The sequence below is a fragment of the Oryctolagus cuniculus genome, chromosome 18, assembly GCF_051225735.1.
Source record: "Oryctolagus cuniculus isolate XC-2025 breed Fujian yellow rabbit chromosome 18, ASM5122573v1, whole genome shotgun sequence".
Lineage (NCBI taxonomy): Eukaryota > Metazoa > Chordata > Mammalia > Lagomorpha > Leporidae > Oryctolagus > Oryctolagus cuniculus.
This window is the reverse complement of record NC_142884.1, coordinates 39741354-39758689: the sequence shown is the minus strand read 5'-3', so window position 1 is coordinate 39758689 and position 17336 is coordinate 39741354. Positions and strand designations below refer to the sequence as shown.

The window sequence follows — 17336 nt, the reverse complement described above, 5'->3', positions numbered from 1 at the left end:
AATTAAAATTTGGGCATCCCTATCTATAGTCCTCACAGCATAGTTACATTCTGAGGAACTGATGAAACTGCTCAGTACTTCAGGGCTGAGTGTAATATTAGGTGGGCAAGCCTGTTGTAGGCTTTTGGTTTATAGCTATTGGGCGACTTTATTTGGTAAAAATGCATTCAGGCTCAGTAGTGTATTCAAGGATGACCACTTAGTGAATTGTCTTTTTTTTTTTTTTTTTTTTGTAAGAATAAGAGTATTGAAGACCGGGTTGAGCTACCTATGGCAAAACTCCACCATTCCTGGGAAGGCCACAATTGGCAAGAAAAGCAGGTAGCAAGCTTTCATCAAGTAAGTTGAGATTCCTGTGTTTGCAATCTGAAGAGCTCACTGCTGAGCTGGGAGGGGAACTGCTCTGAGCACAACTCATTAGAGAACTGCTCTTGCAGACCTTCCCCGAAGGAAGCACTGTTGTGGTCAGAAGCATTCCAGGAGCTGCTGGCCAGCAATTGTGAATTAGGCTTGAATTGAATCCATTGCAAGTATCACAAGAGTGCAGAAAGGCTGTGTCCTCAAATGAGCAGCTCACCAAGGAGAATTCGACTTAACCTAGAAGGTCTGTTTATCTCCGCTTATTTCACAGCATATTCACACCAGGTGGGGAAGATAAATCAGCCTTCAGCTCTGCAATGGCAGTGCTCTTGGTTGAGGCTGAGGATGCTTTTCATTGCATGCAGTGTTTGCAAGAGACTTAGTTCCCTGAGGATTTATGCCTCCCCTGTAAATACATTTTTGGCATTAAAACAAACTGAAGTATTTCTGTTTTAGTAGTATGGAACCAACTTAAGTATTTTGCCTACTGCCATCTTTGTCTTTACAGTGCTAAATCCGCAGGATTACAGGATTGAGTAAAGACTAGAGAATAGCTAATCCTAGTACTAGAAAAGTACAAGGGATTATTTGATCATTAGCTTCCTCATATTCCTCATGTTTCTTTTTATTTTTCTACCCTCTCTTCCCTACCTACAGTTGGTCTGGCTGTATTGGAGGCTTTTTTAAAACTGAATTCTGTGAAGAAAATATAGGCTACTGGCTGGCTTGTGAAAACTTCCAAGAAAATCCACCCACCCCAGAAGCTATCCTTATATCCAAGAAAAATATATACACTCTTCTTAGAAAAGGGCCCAAAAGAGGTAAGACACAACTCCTCATTTCAGCATAAAGTGTACACTCTTGACATCAAGAAGCAACAAAAGAAGTAAAGACATAAGACTAAAGCAAGGGCCAGGGAATCTGAAAAGCTTGCTCTCCTGGTGTCCTGTCTTTCAAATAAGTCTCCCCAGACCTGGCAGGTGGAGCTCATCACACATTACAGCTTCTGATTTCCACTTTCAAAGAGCAGAGCCCCCTTCTCTAACAAAGGATAATGAGTGATCTTTGTTTCAGATGAACACGCTTTCAAACCAAAACTCTTATTATCCAAAATATACAAGAAGCTATGACTCCCAGCTTTACAACTGCCTGGAAAAGGGTGTATTGCTTGATGGAGAGTAACTTTTTGAAGTTGTATTTATTTGCAAGGCAGAGTTACAGAGGGAAAAAGAGAGGGAAAGACAGCGGTCCATCTGCTGGTTCACTCCCTCAGTGGCCACAATGGCCAGGGCTGGGCCTGGCTGAAGCCAGCAGCTTCCTCCAGGTTTCCCCATGTGGGGGCAGAGGGCCAAGCACTTGGGCCATTCTCTGCTGCTTTACCCAGCAAGGAGCTTGGGAAGAAGTAGAGCAGCTGGAGGTCCAACTGGCATCCATGTGGGATGTTAGTGCTGTAGGCAACAGTGTAACTTGCTATGCCACAGCACCAGCCCCCAGAAAGAACTCTTATCCCTGGTCTTTCTTTTGAGTCAGAATGCTCCCAGGACTTGTGTTGAAAACCACAGATCACCACAGAACCCCATGAGAAGAAAAAGGAGCCCCAGAGTAGAGGACATGTTCTGTTTCCTAAGGCAGAAGTTTTTGACTGCCAGAGACTGACATTCAATTCAGCCTGGGTGTTTGGGAAACATCCCTCACAACTGTTGATTCCAGTTCAGGTAGTAAATCAGGAAGCTGGTGACTGTCCAGGAGATGCCTGTATCAGAACAGCTTCCACCACCATGAAGACACAGGCAGGAAATACGTGGTCTGAGTGGGGTGGGTCTCACTGGAAAAGCAGGACTCTGAGATGGAAGATAATGCAATGGAATGCTGTTGTTCTAGACTCACTTAAAATCAATAGGTCTGGGATTCTGTGGCCTTAGCTACCTAGCTCTACATCTTTCCTTAAATCCATCCATGTTACCACATGGTTTTAGTTCTAGGTTTTAAGTCCAAACTAATATAACATGTTTATTATGTAGAATCATCCATGCTATTGTTGTGTATTGCTGAACCTGAAGTGATGTTTGAATTGTTAAATGGTATATAAAATAGTGAGTGCTCATGTGTAGAAAACCACAGTGGCTGTTCCAAGTGCCAAACACTCTTGAAGGCAGTTAAGCTTTGAAGTGGTCTTTGAATATTTGAATACATTTATTTTGATAACTAATGTCATTGAATACTCAGAGTCCAGGTGTGAGTTGATTTGATTTTGGTAACTGGAAATATGACCAACATAAGATCTTTGTAGTAGAGAAGAAGCATGCATTACTGAATCTGTTCAGGGATCACAAAGTGACCTGAATTGACCAGTTTGGGGTGGAAACCCTAAGGCACGACTGGGCATGGGCCGGGCTGCTGTGGGTGGGGCAGAAGGAGAGGGGAGATGCCTGGGACCTGCGGGCCAAGGCTGCAGGTGTTCCTATTGGCCCCTGGTCACCCGTGGGGCTTCAGCCCCTCTCACAATGGAACCGCGCGTGCACCTCATACCGTTTTTACCCCTAATTCCACTTTAAAGAAAGGTTTATCGAGGCTGGCACCATGGTTTGGGGGTGCAACCAGAACTGCAGGGCCTGCATCACAGTTGCTGATTGAAGTCCTTGCCACCCAAATTCCTGTCCCACTCCAGCCAACGAGTGCAGTGTGATGGACAGGTGCTTGGACCCCACACCACATGGGAGAACTGGAAGGGGGCTCATCGGCCTTTAGCCTCACCCAAACATTGGGGGATCAAACCAGCAGATGGAAGACCCCTGTCTCTATACCTTCCAAATAAATCTCTTAAAATAAATAAAAAAGAAATGCAAAAATAAAAAAGAACCAGCTAAATAGAAGTGAACTGTATGGAGACAAACACCAATATTACATTACTCAACTCTCCACTGCTCCAATGAACAAAGAAGACAAATAAGAGGGATATAGGCCTCCCCTTTTTTGTTATCCTTCCCTTGGTTCTAACTAGCATCAGCTTCCAGAAAATGCACAAGGAATCCATTCTCTTCTGTGGTCAACACATGATCTCAGAATTTCCCTTATTCATTTGCCTAACAGATTTTGATTATGTTACTCTAGGGAAAGGGAAGGCAACAAAACTGCCCTTTTCTCCCATTTTTAAAATCTATTATTTATTTGAAAGTGTTACAGAGAGTGGTAGAGACAGATCTTCCATCTGCTGGTTCACTTCCCAAATTGGCCTCAGCTGAGCCAATCTAAAGTCAGGTGCTTCTTCCAGGCCTCCCACATGAATGCAGTGGTTCAAGCACTTGGGCCACCTTCTGATGCTTTCCCAGGCACATTAGCAGGGAGCTAGATTGGAAGTGGAGCAGCTGGGAGTTGAATCAGCACCCATATGGGATGCTGGCACAGCAGGCCATGGCTTTACCCACTGTGTTGGTACCATGTGTGTGTGTGTGTGTGTGTGTATGTATTTTTATTTCAAAGACTCATTTATTTATTTGAAAGGCAACGTTAGAGAGGGAGAGACATAAGAAAAGAGATCTTTCAACCTCTGGTTCACTCCCCAAATGTCCACAACAGCAGAGGCTGGGCCTAGCCAAAGCCTGGAGGCTGAACAGCAGATAATCTTTAGTTATTAATTTAAAATGAATAGGCTGTAGCTGGTGCTGTGGCATATAAGGTAAAGCCACCACCTGCAGTGCTGGCATCCCCTATGGGCACTGGTTCATGTCCCAGCTGCTCTGCTTCTAATCTAGCTCCCTGCTAATGTGCCTGGGAAAGCAGCAGGAGATGGCCCAAATACTTGGGCCCCTGAATCCATGTGGGAGACCTGGAAGAAGCACCTGGCTTTGGATTAGCCCAGCTCCAGCTGCTTGCAGCCACGTGGGGAGTAAAACAACAGTCAGAACATCTCTGTCTATTTATGTGTCTCTCTCTACAATTCTGTCTTTCAAATAAATAAATAAATCTTTAAAAAGGGTTTATTAACATATACTATAATCCAATCCAGGAACAGTAAGAGAAGCAATAAATATTGCTACCTATATTTTTATTTTTTATTTTTTAATTTTTTAAACTTTTATTTAGTAAATATAATTTTCCAAAGTACTGTTTATGGATTACAAAGGCTTCCACCCCTAACTTCCCTCCCACCCGCACCCCTCCAATCTCCCACTCCCTCTCCCATTCCATTCACATCAAGATTCATTTTCAATCATCTTTATACACAGAAGATCGATTTAGTTTATATTAAGTTAAGATTTCATCAGTTTGCAGCACACAGAACATAAAGTGTAAAATACTGTTTGAGTACTAGTTATAGCATTACTTCACATTGGACAACACATTAAGGACAGAGATCCCACATAAGGAGTAAGCACACAGTGATTCCTGTTGTTGACTTAACAATCTGACACTCTTGTTTATGGCATCAGAAATCTCCCTGGGCTCTAGTCATGAGTTGCCAAGGCTATGGAAGCCTCTTGAGTTCACTGACTTCGATCTTATTTAGACAAGGTCATAGTCAAAGTGGAAGTTCTCTCCTCCCTTCAGAGAAAGGTACCTCCTTCTTTGATGGCCTGTTCTTTCTACTGGGATCTCACTCACAGAGATCTTTTATTTAGGTCCTTTTTTTTTCTTTTTTGCCAGAGTGGCTTTCCATACCTAAAATACTCTCATGGGCTCTTCAGCCAGATCTGAGTGCCTTATGGGCTGATTCTTAGGCCAGAGTGCTGCTTAGGACATCTGCCATTCTACGAGACTGCTGTGTATCGCACTTCCCATGCTACCTATATTTTATATAGTCTAAGTATTGTATAAACTAAAATATACAACACTAGGAGTATGCTATCAGTAATTACACTGCCAATCTCAGTGATTATAAATAAGAATTTTAGCAACTATACTGATTCTGAACAGTGATTCAATGTTTCTGTTTTTAAATTTAAAAATGCCCATGAACTTCAATGTTTCTGTATAGCTCCTAATAGAACTGCAAGCTTTAGAATTTCTATGCTGTTTAACATTTCATCTTTGGTGCCAACTTGATTATTACACTGCCAGTTTATAAAACACTTCACAGTCATGTGAACCTTACCATAAGATAGGACTGTGTAGAATAAATCCTTTAACTACAAAGACAATCTTTTTGTTTTGTTTTGTTTTGTTTTTTAACTTTTATTTAATGAATATAAATTTCCAAAGTACGACCTATGGATTACAATAGCTTCCCCCCCGTACCATCCCTCCCACCCACAACCCTCCCCCCTCCTACTCCCTCTCCCCTTCCATTCACATCAAGATTCATTTTCGATTATCTTAATATACAAAGATCAGCTTAGTATACATTAAGTAAGGATTTCAACAGTTTGCTCCCACAGAGAAACATAAAGTGAAAAATAATAGATGATTTTTTTTTAAATGATGATGAAATCAGATCAGACCTATTGTCATGTTTAATCCCAGTGAGAGTCTAGTTGGGAATTGATAATTTCTTTTTTTTTTTTTACAGAAGATCAACAGGGGCTCCATCTGAGTCTCTAGGGGCCGCATCTGGGTCTCCTGGGATCCATCCAGGTCTCTAAGGCTCCATCTGGGTCCCCAAGGCTCTACCCATATCTCTAGGGGCTCGATCTGGGTCTCTATGGGCTCCATCCAGATCTCTAACAGGTGCATTGGGCCCCAAGGAGCTCCATCCAGGTCTCTAGGGCTCCATCTGGGTCTCTAGCAGGTGCCTGGGGCTCCCAGGAGCTCCATCCAGGTCTTTAAGGCTCCATCCGAGTCTGCAGGAGCTCCATCTGGGTCTCCAGGGATCCATCCAGGTCTCTAAGGCTCCATCTGGGTCCCCAAGGCTCTACCCATATCTCTAGGGGCTCCATCTGGGTCTCTAGCAGGTGCCAGGGGCTCCCAGGAGCTCCTTCCAGGTCTTTAGGGCTCCATCCAGGTCTCCAGGGGCTCCATCTGGGCATCTAGGGGCTCCATACAGGTCTCCAGGGCTCCATTGGGTCTCCAGGGGTTGCATCCAGGTCTCTAGCAAGTGCACCGGGCCTCCATCTGGGTACCCAGGGCTTCATCCAGGTCCCCAGCAGGTGCCCAGGGCCCCCAGGAGCTCCATTTCCAGTGCAGCTGGAACCCTCCCCCCAAAGCTGGGGACCCCCAAGGCCCCTGGGCCAGAACCATGGAAAATGCAGAGACTGTGGGAACATGGCTAGGCAACTCCATGAAGGCATCCTCCACGCCTCTGGCTTTCTCTTGTTGCTAGGCAACCCCGTGCAGGCTTGCCCAGGGCTGCGGGGCTTAACCCAGTTGCTAGGCAATCCCTCAAAGGTGCGTTCAGGGCCTCTGGCTTAAGCAAGTTGCTAGGCAATCCCACTCATGCACACTAATTATTTAATTATTTTTTAAATTAATTTTAAAAGAATTTTAATGAATTTTTTTATTTTTTTATTTTTTGACAGGCAGAGTGGGCAGTGAGAGAGAGAGACAGAGAGAAAGGTCTTCCTTTGCCATTGGTTCACCCTCCAATGGCTGCTGCCGCCAGCGCGCTGCGGCCGGTGCACCACGCTGATCCAATGGCAGGCGCCAGGTACTTCTCCTGGTCTCCCATGGGGTGCAGGGCCCAAGCACTTGGGCCATCCTCCACTGCACTCCTGGGCCACAGCAGAGAGATGGACTGGAAGAGGGGCAACTGGGACAGAATCCGGTGCCCCGACTGGGACTAGAACCTGGTGTGCTGGTGCTGAAAGGCGGAGGATCAGCCTAGTGTGCCGCGGCGCCGGCCAATTTTAATGAATTTTTAAATGGATTTTATTTGAATGTCTTTTTACATTTTTAATTTTTACTTAATTTTTAATTTTTAATGAATTTTTAATAAATTTTTAAATGAAATTTTTAAGAAATGTATTTTTAGATTTTCTGATGACAGCCATATTGGAGTCTGGCAAATTCTCGTTCTGACATCAGCAGCAGAATGTTGGATCCTGGCAAATTCTCATTATGACAGGAATGACAGGCATCTTGGAGGCTGGCAAATTTTTCTGACAGGAGTGGCAGCCATGTTGGAGTCTGGCAGTGTGTTTTCTGATGTCAGTGGTGGCCATCTTGGATTCTGGCAATTGTTTTGACAGGAGCTATAGCCATATTGGATCCTGACAAAATTTCTCTGAGAAAAACTCAAGGGAGTCCCTGTAAGAAAAGGTGTCTTTCGGACCCAGGACCAATTTGCTGAGAGAAACTTGTATGAGAATTAAAATGTTTTTCCTGAGTGACAGGTCTATTCTGAGTGATGGACAGGTTTCTGAGTGATGGACAAGGGTGATTGGGTGATGGACAGGTGTCCCCGCCAAGAGCCCTGGGACCCCCAGAGACCCTCAGAGACCCCCAGAGATGCTGAAAGACCCTGAGAGAACCCCAGAGACAACTGGGACCCACAGAGACCCCCAGGGACCAACAGAGACCCTCTGGGAAGTGACTATAAGAACCTGGAAGTACACCAGAAGTATCCAAAAATGGGTATAAACAGAACCGAAGTGACTGAAAATAGGTATACCAGGTCTGGAAGTGACTTAGGAACCCAGAAGTAGACTAAAGTGAGTCTGAGAACCCCGAAGTGACATAAATTAGCTGGAAGTAAGTGACTGTAGGAATCGGGAAGTTGACTGGAATTGACTCTGGGAATGCAGAAGTGGACTGGAAGTGGGTCTAGAATGACCAGAAGTGGGTTTAGGAAATTGAAAGTGGACCAGAAATGAATGCAGAGGAGAGGGAAGGATCGAAGGGATGAGTCATGCTGAGACTCCTGCTGAGTCATCAGGAAATTCTGCTGAATCATCACTAGCACACACCTTGTGAGCCATCATTATACATACCCACTTAATCCTCATTATCCCAGACCTGGTGAGTCATTGAGAAACTTCTGCTGAGTCACCATTTTATATCTGCTGAGTCATCATTACCTACCAGGCATCCTTACCCACAAAGGTAGACAACTACACCTGCCAAGTCATACTCTTAGGCCAGTGAGTCGCACTTCTAAAATTGCCGAATCATGCTTCCAGACCTCCTGAGTCGTGCTTCTAAACTTGGTGAGTCATGCTTCAAACATGAACCCTAACCCGAATCCCATCCCCACCCTAACCTTGACATCAAACCTAACCTGCTGAGTCATGGCACCAGGCCAGCTGAGTCATGCTTCTACCCCTAACTCTAACCCAAGGTTGCAAGGAAGGAAGGAGGGGCCCTTTGCACCTGCTGGGACCGGATGGAGGTCCTGGGGACCTCATGCACCTGCTGGAAACCAGGATGGAGCCCCTGGGGACCCAAATTGAGCTCTGGAGACCCAGATGGAGCCCTGGAGAACCAGATGGAGACATGGAAACCCAGATGAGGCTCCTAGAGACTGTATGGAGCCCTGTGCACCTGCTAGAGACCCAGATGGAGCCCTAGAGACCTGGATGGAGGCCCGGGCACCTGGATGGAGGCCCTGGGGACCTGGCTGGAGGCCTGGAGACCCGGATGGAGGCCAGGAGATCTGTATGAAGGCCCTAGAGACTGAATGAAGCTTGGCGACCCAGATGGGGCAATGTGCACCTGCTAGAGACCAGGATGGAGCTGCTGGGGACCACCCTATCTCTCAGGACCCCTTGACAGGGCTCAGGTCTCTAAAGAGAACATGTGGGGACCAGGTAGGTGGTAATGATGAGTCAGCAGAAATTTCATGATGACTCAGAAGGTATGGTAATGATGACTCAGCAGCAATTTCATGATGACTCAGCATAAATGGATGGTGCTGACTCAGGAGCGAGGAAATGGATGCACAGGAGGAAGTGGTGGCCCTTTGTGAACTTCTGGCTGTGGGAGACCCTGAGGAAGTGTGCTCCCAGCACTGAAGGATGCAGGATCTCTGTACTTGTGAACTCCAAATAGCTGGGGCTAGGGAGAGTGCAGGGGTGACCTGTGCAGGCCCTGCTGCAGCCACCCTGGGACCTTGAGGCCAACCCCGTGGGTGCCACAGGGCCCCTCAGGGTCTCTCACTGGTGGCTGATCTGGAGCTCTGCTCCCTGCCCAGCCAGTGCTGTGCCAATCCTCCCTTCTTATCTCTGGCTTTCAACTGATTCTGGGATTTTTCCAACCCAGAGGTGGAGGCACCAGACCAGAGGTCAGGGAATGGTGGGGGGTGAGGGCCACCAGGTGCCCCATGCACCCTGTGGGAGCCCACCCACGACCCCACCACATGGCTGTGGAGGAAGGCTGGCTGCAGGGTTTCTGGAGGCCCCAGGGCTGGGAGTGAACCCTGATACACATGACTGCTAGAGGGCACAGAGAATGCAGCTACTCCCCCTCAGTGTGGGGTGACCCTGGCACTTCCCTGCCAAGGGTGGAAGCAGATGCTGAGCTAGTCTTAGAGCACTGCTCTCTCCAGTCCTGTTATCCATGGGTTCTCAGGCTGGGAAGAGAGGTTTCAAAGTGTTTTCAGAAGACTTGGCATCCTAAGAACTGCTGGAAACTCACAGTCAGCAGTCAGTGTCATTCTAGAGCAAAGGTGCATTCGATGTGAATAACCAAGTTTGTGTTTTGAGTCTGCAATCCTTTCAGTCTATATGTTAGGTCCCTATGTTGTTACCTGTTTCCAAGTGATTGCAAGACATTGCTGTGAAAATTAAAAAAAAAAAGAAGTGATAGGAAATAAATTGAGATATTAAATTTTGTGTTTTTTATTTTTATTTTTTGGCAAAGTTAGACAGTGAGAGAGAGACAGAAAGATCTTCCTTCCATTGGTTCACCCCCCAAATGGCTGCTACAGCCAGTGTGCAGCACTGATCCAAATCCAGCTGCCAGATACCTCCTCATGGTCTCCCATGTGGGTGCAGGGCCCAGGCAGTTTGGCCATCTTCCACTGCCTTCCCAGGCCACAGCAGAGAGCTGGACTGCAAGAGGAGCAGCCAGGACTAGAACCCGGTGCCCATATAAGATGCTGGCACTACATGTGGAGGATTAACCAAGTGAGCCATGGCACTGGCCCCAATTTTGTGTTTTTCCACACCCCCTTGTCCCTCAGTCTTCCAGAGGCAGTCACAGATTTTGTTATGATTATCTGTACTTCTTACTTCTAAAGTAGGCTTTACAGACACATATTAGCCTCAGAGACAAGGAGTCTGTCATGTGGCATCTTTAAATGGTGGTTGCTCAAAGGGAGGCTTTATCATGACAAACAGACAGTGGAGAAGTAGAATTCTGATGCATGAATGGCCTCCCTAGACACAGTCTTATTCCATGTGCCTTCATAAGTCTCCATCCCCTGTGTCTCCAGCACCTCTTTTTAAAAAAGATTTATTTGGAAATTACATAGAGGGCCAGTGCCATGGCTCACTAGGCTAATCCTCTGGCTGTGGCACTGGCACTCTAGGTTCTAGTCCTGGTTGCTCCACTTCCAGTCCAGTTCTCTGCTGTGGCCCGGGAAGGCAGTGGAGGATGGCTCAACTTCTTGGACCCTGCACCCGCATGGAGACCAGGAGGGAACACCTGGCTCCTGGCTTTGGATTGCCACTATGCACTGGCCGTGGCAACCATTTGGGGTGTGAATCAATGGAAGGAAGATCTTTATCTCTCTCTCACTGCCTAACTCTGTTCAAAAAAACCCCATGAAATTTAATATCTCAAGTTATTTCCTTATCACATAGAGGGAGAGACAGAGGCATAGAGAGACAGAAAGAGCTTCCATCCTCTGGCTCACTCCCCAATTGGTTGCAATGGCCAGGGTTGGGCCCATCTGAAGCCAGGAGTCAGGCCTTTGGAGCTTCTTCTGGGTCTCCTACGTGGGTGGCAGAGGACAAAACAGTAAGGCCATCTTCCACTGCTTTCCCAGGTCTTTGGCAGGGAGCTGGATCTGAACAGGAACAGCCAGCATACAAACCAGCACCCATATGGAATGCCAACATTATAGGCAGTGGTATAACCCACTGCACCACAATGCCAGAGCCTCCATCACATCTTCCCTTGAGTGTCCATCTATGCCTGCATCCCAAGCCAGCTGTCAGGTCCTCCAGCCCCTCTGCATGAAGCCGTGATCTCCCATCAGTTATCTGCATCTGTACTCTGGAGTATTATCCTGCTACCCTGGAGTGACTTCATAGCCTGAGCCTTCAGCTCATGGCAGCCTTCAGATACCTCTCTGCCCTTTGCTTGAAGTCATTGTCTTCCTTAGGCTTCTAGATCCCCTATGACTTCAGCCTCGGCTTTTTTCCTGTGTCCCCATGCTAAATGCCTGCACCCTAAGCATCTCATGTGCCTTCATCTCCTGTTCTCTTCCCAGGGTCTCCATGCACTTTGAAGGTTTGGTTATGTGTTTAATTGTTGAGGAACAATGTGGTTTTCTATGAGCTTTAGCCATTGTGAATAAAGCTGCTATATATATTTTCATGTCAGCTTTTATCAAGGCATACGTTTTCACACCAGCTCTGTAAATATATTAGAACATGTATGGTGTATGACACGGTGTTGGATTCCTAATAACATGCCAAGATGTCTGATAAAGCATCTGCCCCATGATGCATTCTCACCAGTAATGAATGAGATGTCCTGCTACTCTATCCTTGAAAGCATTTGTAATGTGTGTTTTTAAGTGTAACCATCCTGATACACAGTGTATCCATCTTGTTGCTGTCTAAATGTGCTCTTCCTTTATGTACAGTACATTTCTTTTTCTCAGAATTCTCTAATATTCAGATTGGTTTATATGCTTTTTTATTTATTTGACAGAGTTAGACAGTGAGAAAGAAAGAGAGAGACAGAGAGAAAGGTCTTCCTTCCATTGGTGCATCCCCCAATGGCCACTATGGCTGGAACTATGCTGATCCGAAGCCAGGAGCCAGGTGCTTCCTCCTGGTCTCTGACGTGGGTGCAGAGCCCAAGCACTTGGGCCATCCTCCACTGCACTCCCAGGCCACAACAGAGAGCTGGACTGGAAGAGGAGCAACTGGGACTAGAACCCTGTGCCCATATGGGATGCCAGCACTACAAGTGGAGGATTAACCAAGTGAGCCATGGTGCCAGCCCCGTATATGTTTATTTTATTATGCATTTTATGTGTGTCTCTATGTATTCTGGCAGTATTTAAATTTGAAGGCATTTATTTTCCTGTTACTGAGTTCTCCAAGTTTTTGTTAAATTTGCATACAATTCCTTCAAGTGTGTATTTTTCTTTTTTATAAGATTAATTTATTTATTTGAAAGGAACAGTTACAAAGAGAGAGAAACATAGTGAGACAGAGAGACAGATCTTTCATCATTGGTTCACTCTAAAAATGACCACAATGGCTGGTTTTGTGCCAGACTGAAGCCAGAAGCCTGGAACTCCATCTGGGTCTCCAATGTGGATGACAGGGGCCCAAGCACTTGGGTCACCTTCTGCTGCTTCCCCAGACACATTAGCAGGGAGCTGGATGGGATGTGGAGTTGAATTAGTGCTCATATGGGATGCCAGTGTCACAGAGCATGGCTTAACCTGCTGTGTGACAATACCAGCCACTGTTTTGTCTTTGATAATAGGCATTCTGACTGGAGTAACTTGGTGTCTAATTGTGGTTTTGATTTGTATTTGTGTTTCCCTGTTAGTTAGTGATGCTGAACATTTTTCATGTACTTCTTGGCCATTTGTATGCCTTTCTTTGACAAATGAGCATTTAGATCTAATGCCAATTTTAAAATCTGTTCATTTTTCATTGAGTTTTTAAAATGTCTTAAAGGGTGTATACACCTTAATAGGTGTATATTTTCTAAATATTTTCTCCAATTTCATATTGTCTATTTGTTATGTTGATTATTTTGTTTGCTTTGCAGAAGTTTTTTAATTTGGTAAAATTCCAGGGCCAGTGCCGTGGCTCACTTGCTGCAGTGCTGGCATTCCATATGGGCACTGGGTTCTAGTCCCAGTTGCTCCTCTTCCAGTCCAGCTCTCTGCTGCATCCCAGAATGACAGTGGAGGATGGCCCAAGTGCTTGGGCCCTGCACCCATATGGGAGACCACAAGGAAGCACCTTGCTCCTGGCTTTGCATCGGCACAGCACCAGCCATAGTGGCCATTTGGGGAGTGAACCAATGGAAGGAAGACCTTTCTCTTTGTCTCTGTCTCTCACTGTCTATAAATCTACCTGTTAAATAAATAAAAAAGTCCATTTGACTATTTTTGCTTTTTTCTTCTAGTGTCGTATCCTTCAAATACTTACTCAATCCAATGTCCTGAAGCATTTTTTTCCTAGTACTTTCAGATCTTACATTTAAGTCTTTAAATAATTTTGAATTGAGTGTAAAATTATTTATTTGAGAGCAGATAAACAAAAAGAGAGAGCTCTCATGTTGATTGACTCCACAAATGCCCACAAAGGACAGGACTGGGCCAAACAGAAGCCAATAGTGTGGAATTCAACCCAGCTTTCCTGCATGGTGGAAGGAACCCAGTACTTGAGTTATCCCTACTCCCTCCCAGCATCTGCATTAGCAGGAAACTGGAGTCAGGAGTCAGAGCTGGGTATCTACTAGGTACTTTGATATGAGTCACTAGCATCTTAACTGACATCTTAATGTCTAGGGTAAATGAACACCTTTGAGTTCAGTTTTGTATATGATGAGAGATAAAGTTTAAATCTTTTATGTGTGAATATTCAATATTCAAAGCACCATTCATTGAAAAGACTGTCCTTTCTGCAGTGAATATTCTTAGCATTTCTGTTGAAGATCAGCTCATAGGAGATGTTTACCTTTAGGCTCTCCAAAAATTTTTTTATTAATATAAAGAGAACAGATATCATGTATTTTATAAATACAATGCTAAGAAGATATCCATAGTCCCCTCACTCCCTCCATCAATCCCCATTCACCTTTCCTTTTTCTCTATAAGTTTTGCAAAAACATAAATTCAAAAAAACATGATTTCACAATTTTCTTTTGAATCTTGGGTTTAGTGCACCATTAACCATACTATTCAACAAATAAAAAAAAATCCAAAACCACAGTTTGACTAGAGTATCCACAAGGGCTAAAAACAATAATCAAATCATAAATCCATTTCATTCTTATCTATTCTTGTATCCTATATTAATCAGAACATATCAGGGAAGAAATGACATTTATCTTTCTTGAATTGCTCATTTCAATAAGCATAATGGTTTCCAGTTGCATTCATTTATTGCAAAGACAGGATTTCATTCTTTTTTTATGACTGAGCAGTATTCCATACTACTCATTTTCTTTTTCCAGACATCAGTTAATGGGAATCTGATTTGATTGTTTATCTTAATTATTGCCAATTGAGGTGCAGTAAACATGGGGGTTATAAATAACTCTTCCAAAGCCTGATTTCATCTTGTTTGGGTAAATTCCCATGGGTGGGATGGCTGGGTCATATAGTAGATCTATTTTCAGATTTCTGAGGAATATCCTTACTGTCTTCCATAATGGTTGTACTACTTTACATTCCTATGAACAGCGTATAAGTGTGCCTTTTCTCCAACATCCTTACCAGCATTTATTATTTTTTTCATTTTTGGATGATAGACATTCTAACTGGGATGAGATGAAACTTTATGGTTTTCTTTGCATTTCCCTGATGGTTAGTGATGCTGAGTATCTTTTCATGTGTCTGTAGGCCATTTGTATTGATTGCATCCTTTGAAAATTTTCTGTGCATGTCCTTTGCCCATTTCTTAACTGCATTATTTTATTGAAGTTGAGTCTCTTAAGATCTTTATGAACATCAGATTGTTGTACCTGAGTGAGTGCAAACAAAAGAGCTCCACAGATTGATAAAATTTGATGGTCCTTTATTGCCCGTGGTGGAGAGTGGGCTCATGCCCTAAAGAACTCTCGACCCTGAAGCCCAAAGCAACAGGGTTTTTAAAGGCAAAAACCACAAAATTGGGAGGGGAATTCATGGTTGCTAGGAATAGGGGGGAATACATGGTTACTGGTTACTGGTTACTGACCTAAAACCTATGTGAAACTAGTATCAATTATAATCTAGTATCAATAAGCTAGTATCAATTATAATATTGACAATACCAGTTACAATCTTAACAATTCCAATTATAATGTTGACATTAATCCAGGTATTGGTTTTAATCATACGTAGGACTTAGACAAATTACATTTTTTATCATTAACCCAGGTGTAGTCTATCCACTTCCAAGCTTGAGCGATCATGCTAGGGGGTTTCTGTGCTCTGCCAAGTGAGATGTAGTGGACTGCTATTATTCAACTGTTTTAGATCATAGTCTCAGACCAGAGTCTCATGGTGTGGGGGGGGCACCTTCCCAGAATGGAGTCTCAAGTGCTCCAAAATGGAGTCCCTACTGTCAAGGTGTTACTTCAAGATATTAACCCTTTATCAGTTATATAGTTTGCAAATATTTTCTATCACTCTTCACTTTGCTTAGTGTTTCCTTTGCAGCACAAATCTTCTAAGCTTGATGTAATCCCTTTTGTCTCTTTCTGCTTTCATTGCCTGTGCTTCTGGGGTCTTTTCCAAGAAGTCTTTCCTATGCTAATGTCTTGCAGTTTTCCCAATATTTTCCTCTAGTAATTTGTTGATATCAGGCTATAGATTTAGAGTCATGATCAGTTGTGAGTTGATTTTTGTATGGGTGTAAGTACAGGTTTTGTTTCATATGTCTGCATGTTGAGATCCAATTTTCCCAACACTATTTGTTGAAGAGACTGTCCTTTCTCCAGGGATTGACTTTAGCTCATTTGTCAAAGACTAGTTGGTTGTAGCTGCATGGATTAATTTTTTTTGGTTTATATTTTGTTTCATTGGTATACATGTCTTTTTCTGTTCCAGTCCCAGGCTGTTTTGTTTGTAACTGCCCTGTAGTATGTCTTGAAATCTGGTCTTCTGATACTTCCAACTTTTTCTTGTTTAATGTTGCTTTAGTTATTTGGGGGTCTCTTGTGTTTCTACACAAATTTAAGCATTCTTTTTTTCTAGATCTGAGAAGAATGTTCTTGGAGTTTTGATTGGGGTCTCATTGAATCTATAAATCGCTTTGGGTAGTATGAACATTTTGATGATATTATTTTTTCCAGTGCACAAACATGAAATATTTTTCCATTTTTGTGTGTGTTCTTCTATTTCTTCCTTTAATGTTTTGTAATTTTCATTGTGAAGATCTTTCAATTTCTTAGTTAAATTTATTCCAAGGTATTTAATTTTTTGGTAGGTATTATGGTTGGTATTGTAATTACAAGTTCTCAGCCTGTATTCATCAAATACAAATATATTTAGCTTATCCAATTCACAAAGGATTCAAAGTTCACTTTTTTGGTACATTATAAAAATTGTAAAAGGAGTTGTTAATTATCCATCCCAGATAATAATTCCTGTCAGATCCTTCATAGAAAGATACAATTATAAATGTGGATGTTAGTTATAAGTGTAGGTGTTGATGAATCCGCCATAGTTGACTGTGGTATTTTTGGTTAAATTTTAAGTCATTCCTGATTACAAACTGATGAGTATCATAACATTTGTGGCAGTGAAGTGTGTTCATAACTTACATTCCTACTTTCTCTGAATTCTGAATGGTTCAAGCTGGACATGGAAAGAAGTCAAAATGTAAGCTTTCTAGCCCACAGAGTTGTTGGTCTTGGTGCTTAGCAACAAAGATTCCTTTCCATTGCCCTAGTACAATACATTGCATCCTTACCTAGTCACTTACAGAGCACAGGTTTTTTGCTAAATTTACAGTATAAAAAAGGGCAGACAAGAACCCATGTTCTCTCATAGGCATCCTAGAAAAGTGCTAAATAAAGAAAAGGGGGGGGTGGTAGCTCATTGCCTCTTTCATCTCTCCATTCATGCAAGTCATTCATAAATCCCACATAGAGGAACAAGTGAGCAGGGGTCAGGAGCAGTGCTCTAATGTTTAGGCATTTTACTTTGTGGAGGGGGTTGTATCCTTGTCAGCCTACATTCAAAAAAGATACTCTGT

The 17336-nt window shown here is 43.6% G+C and overlaps 1 long non-coding RNA gene across 2 annotated transcripts in view; it reads left to right on the top strand.

The window, feature by feature from the left end:
* The window catches only part of LOC149120938 (uncharacterized), a 30551-nt gene that overhangs the window by 977 nt on the left and 12238 nt on the right, over positions 1 to 17336 (top strand). The window contains exons 2-4 of one of the 2 annotated variants that reach the window (XR_016225470.1): positions 238 to 339; positions 438 to 604; positions 1018 to 1173. This is a non-coding gene — a long non-coding RNA (uncharacterized LOC149120938). Of the gene's footprint in view, positions 1 to 237; positions 340 to 437; positions 605 to 1017; positions 1174 to 17336 lie in introns of those variants that run through there. The other variant, XR_016225469.1, reaches the window with a different exon arrangement.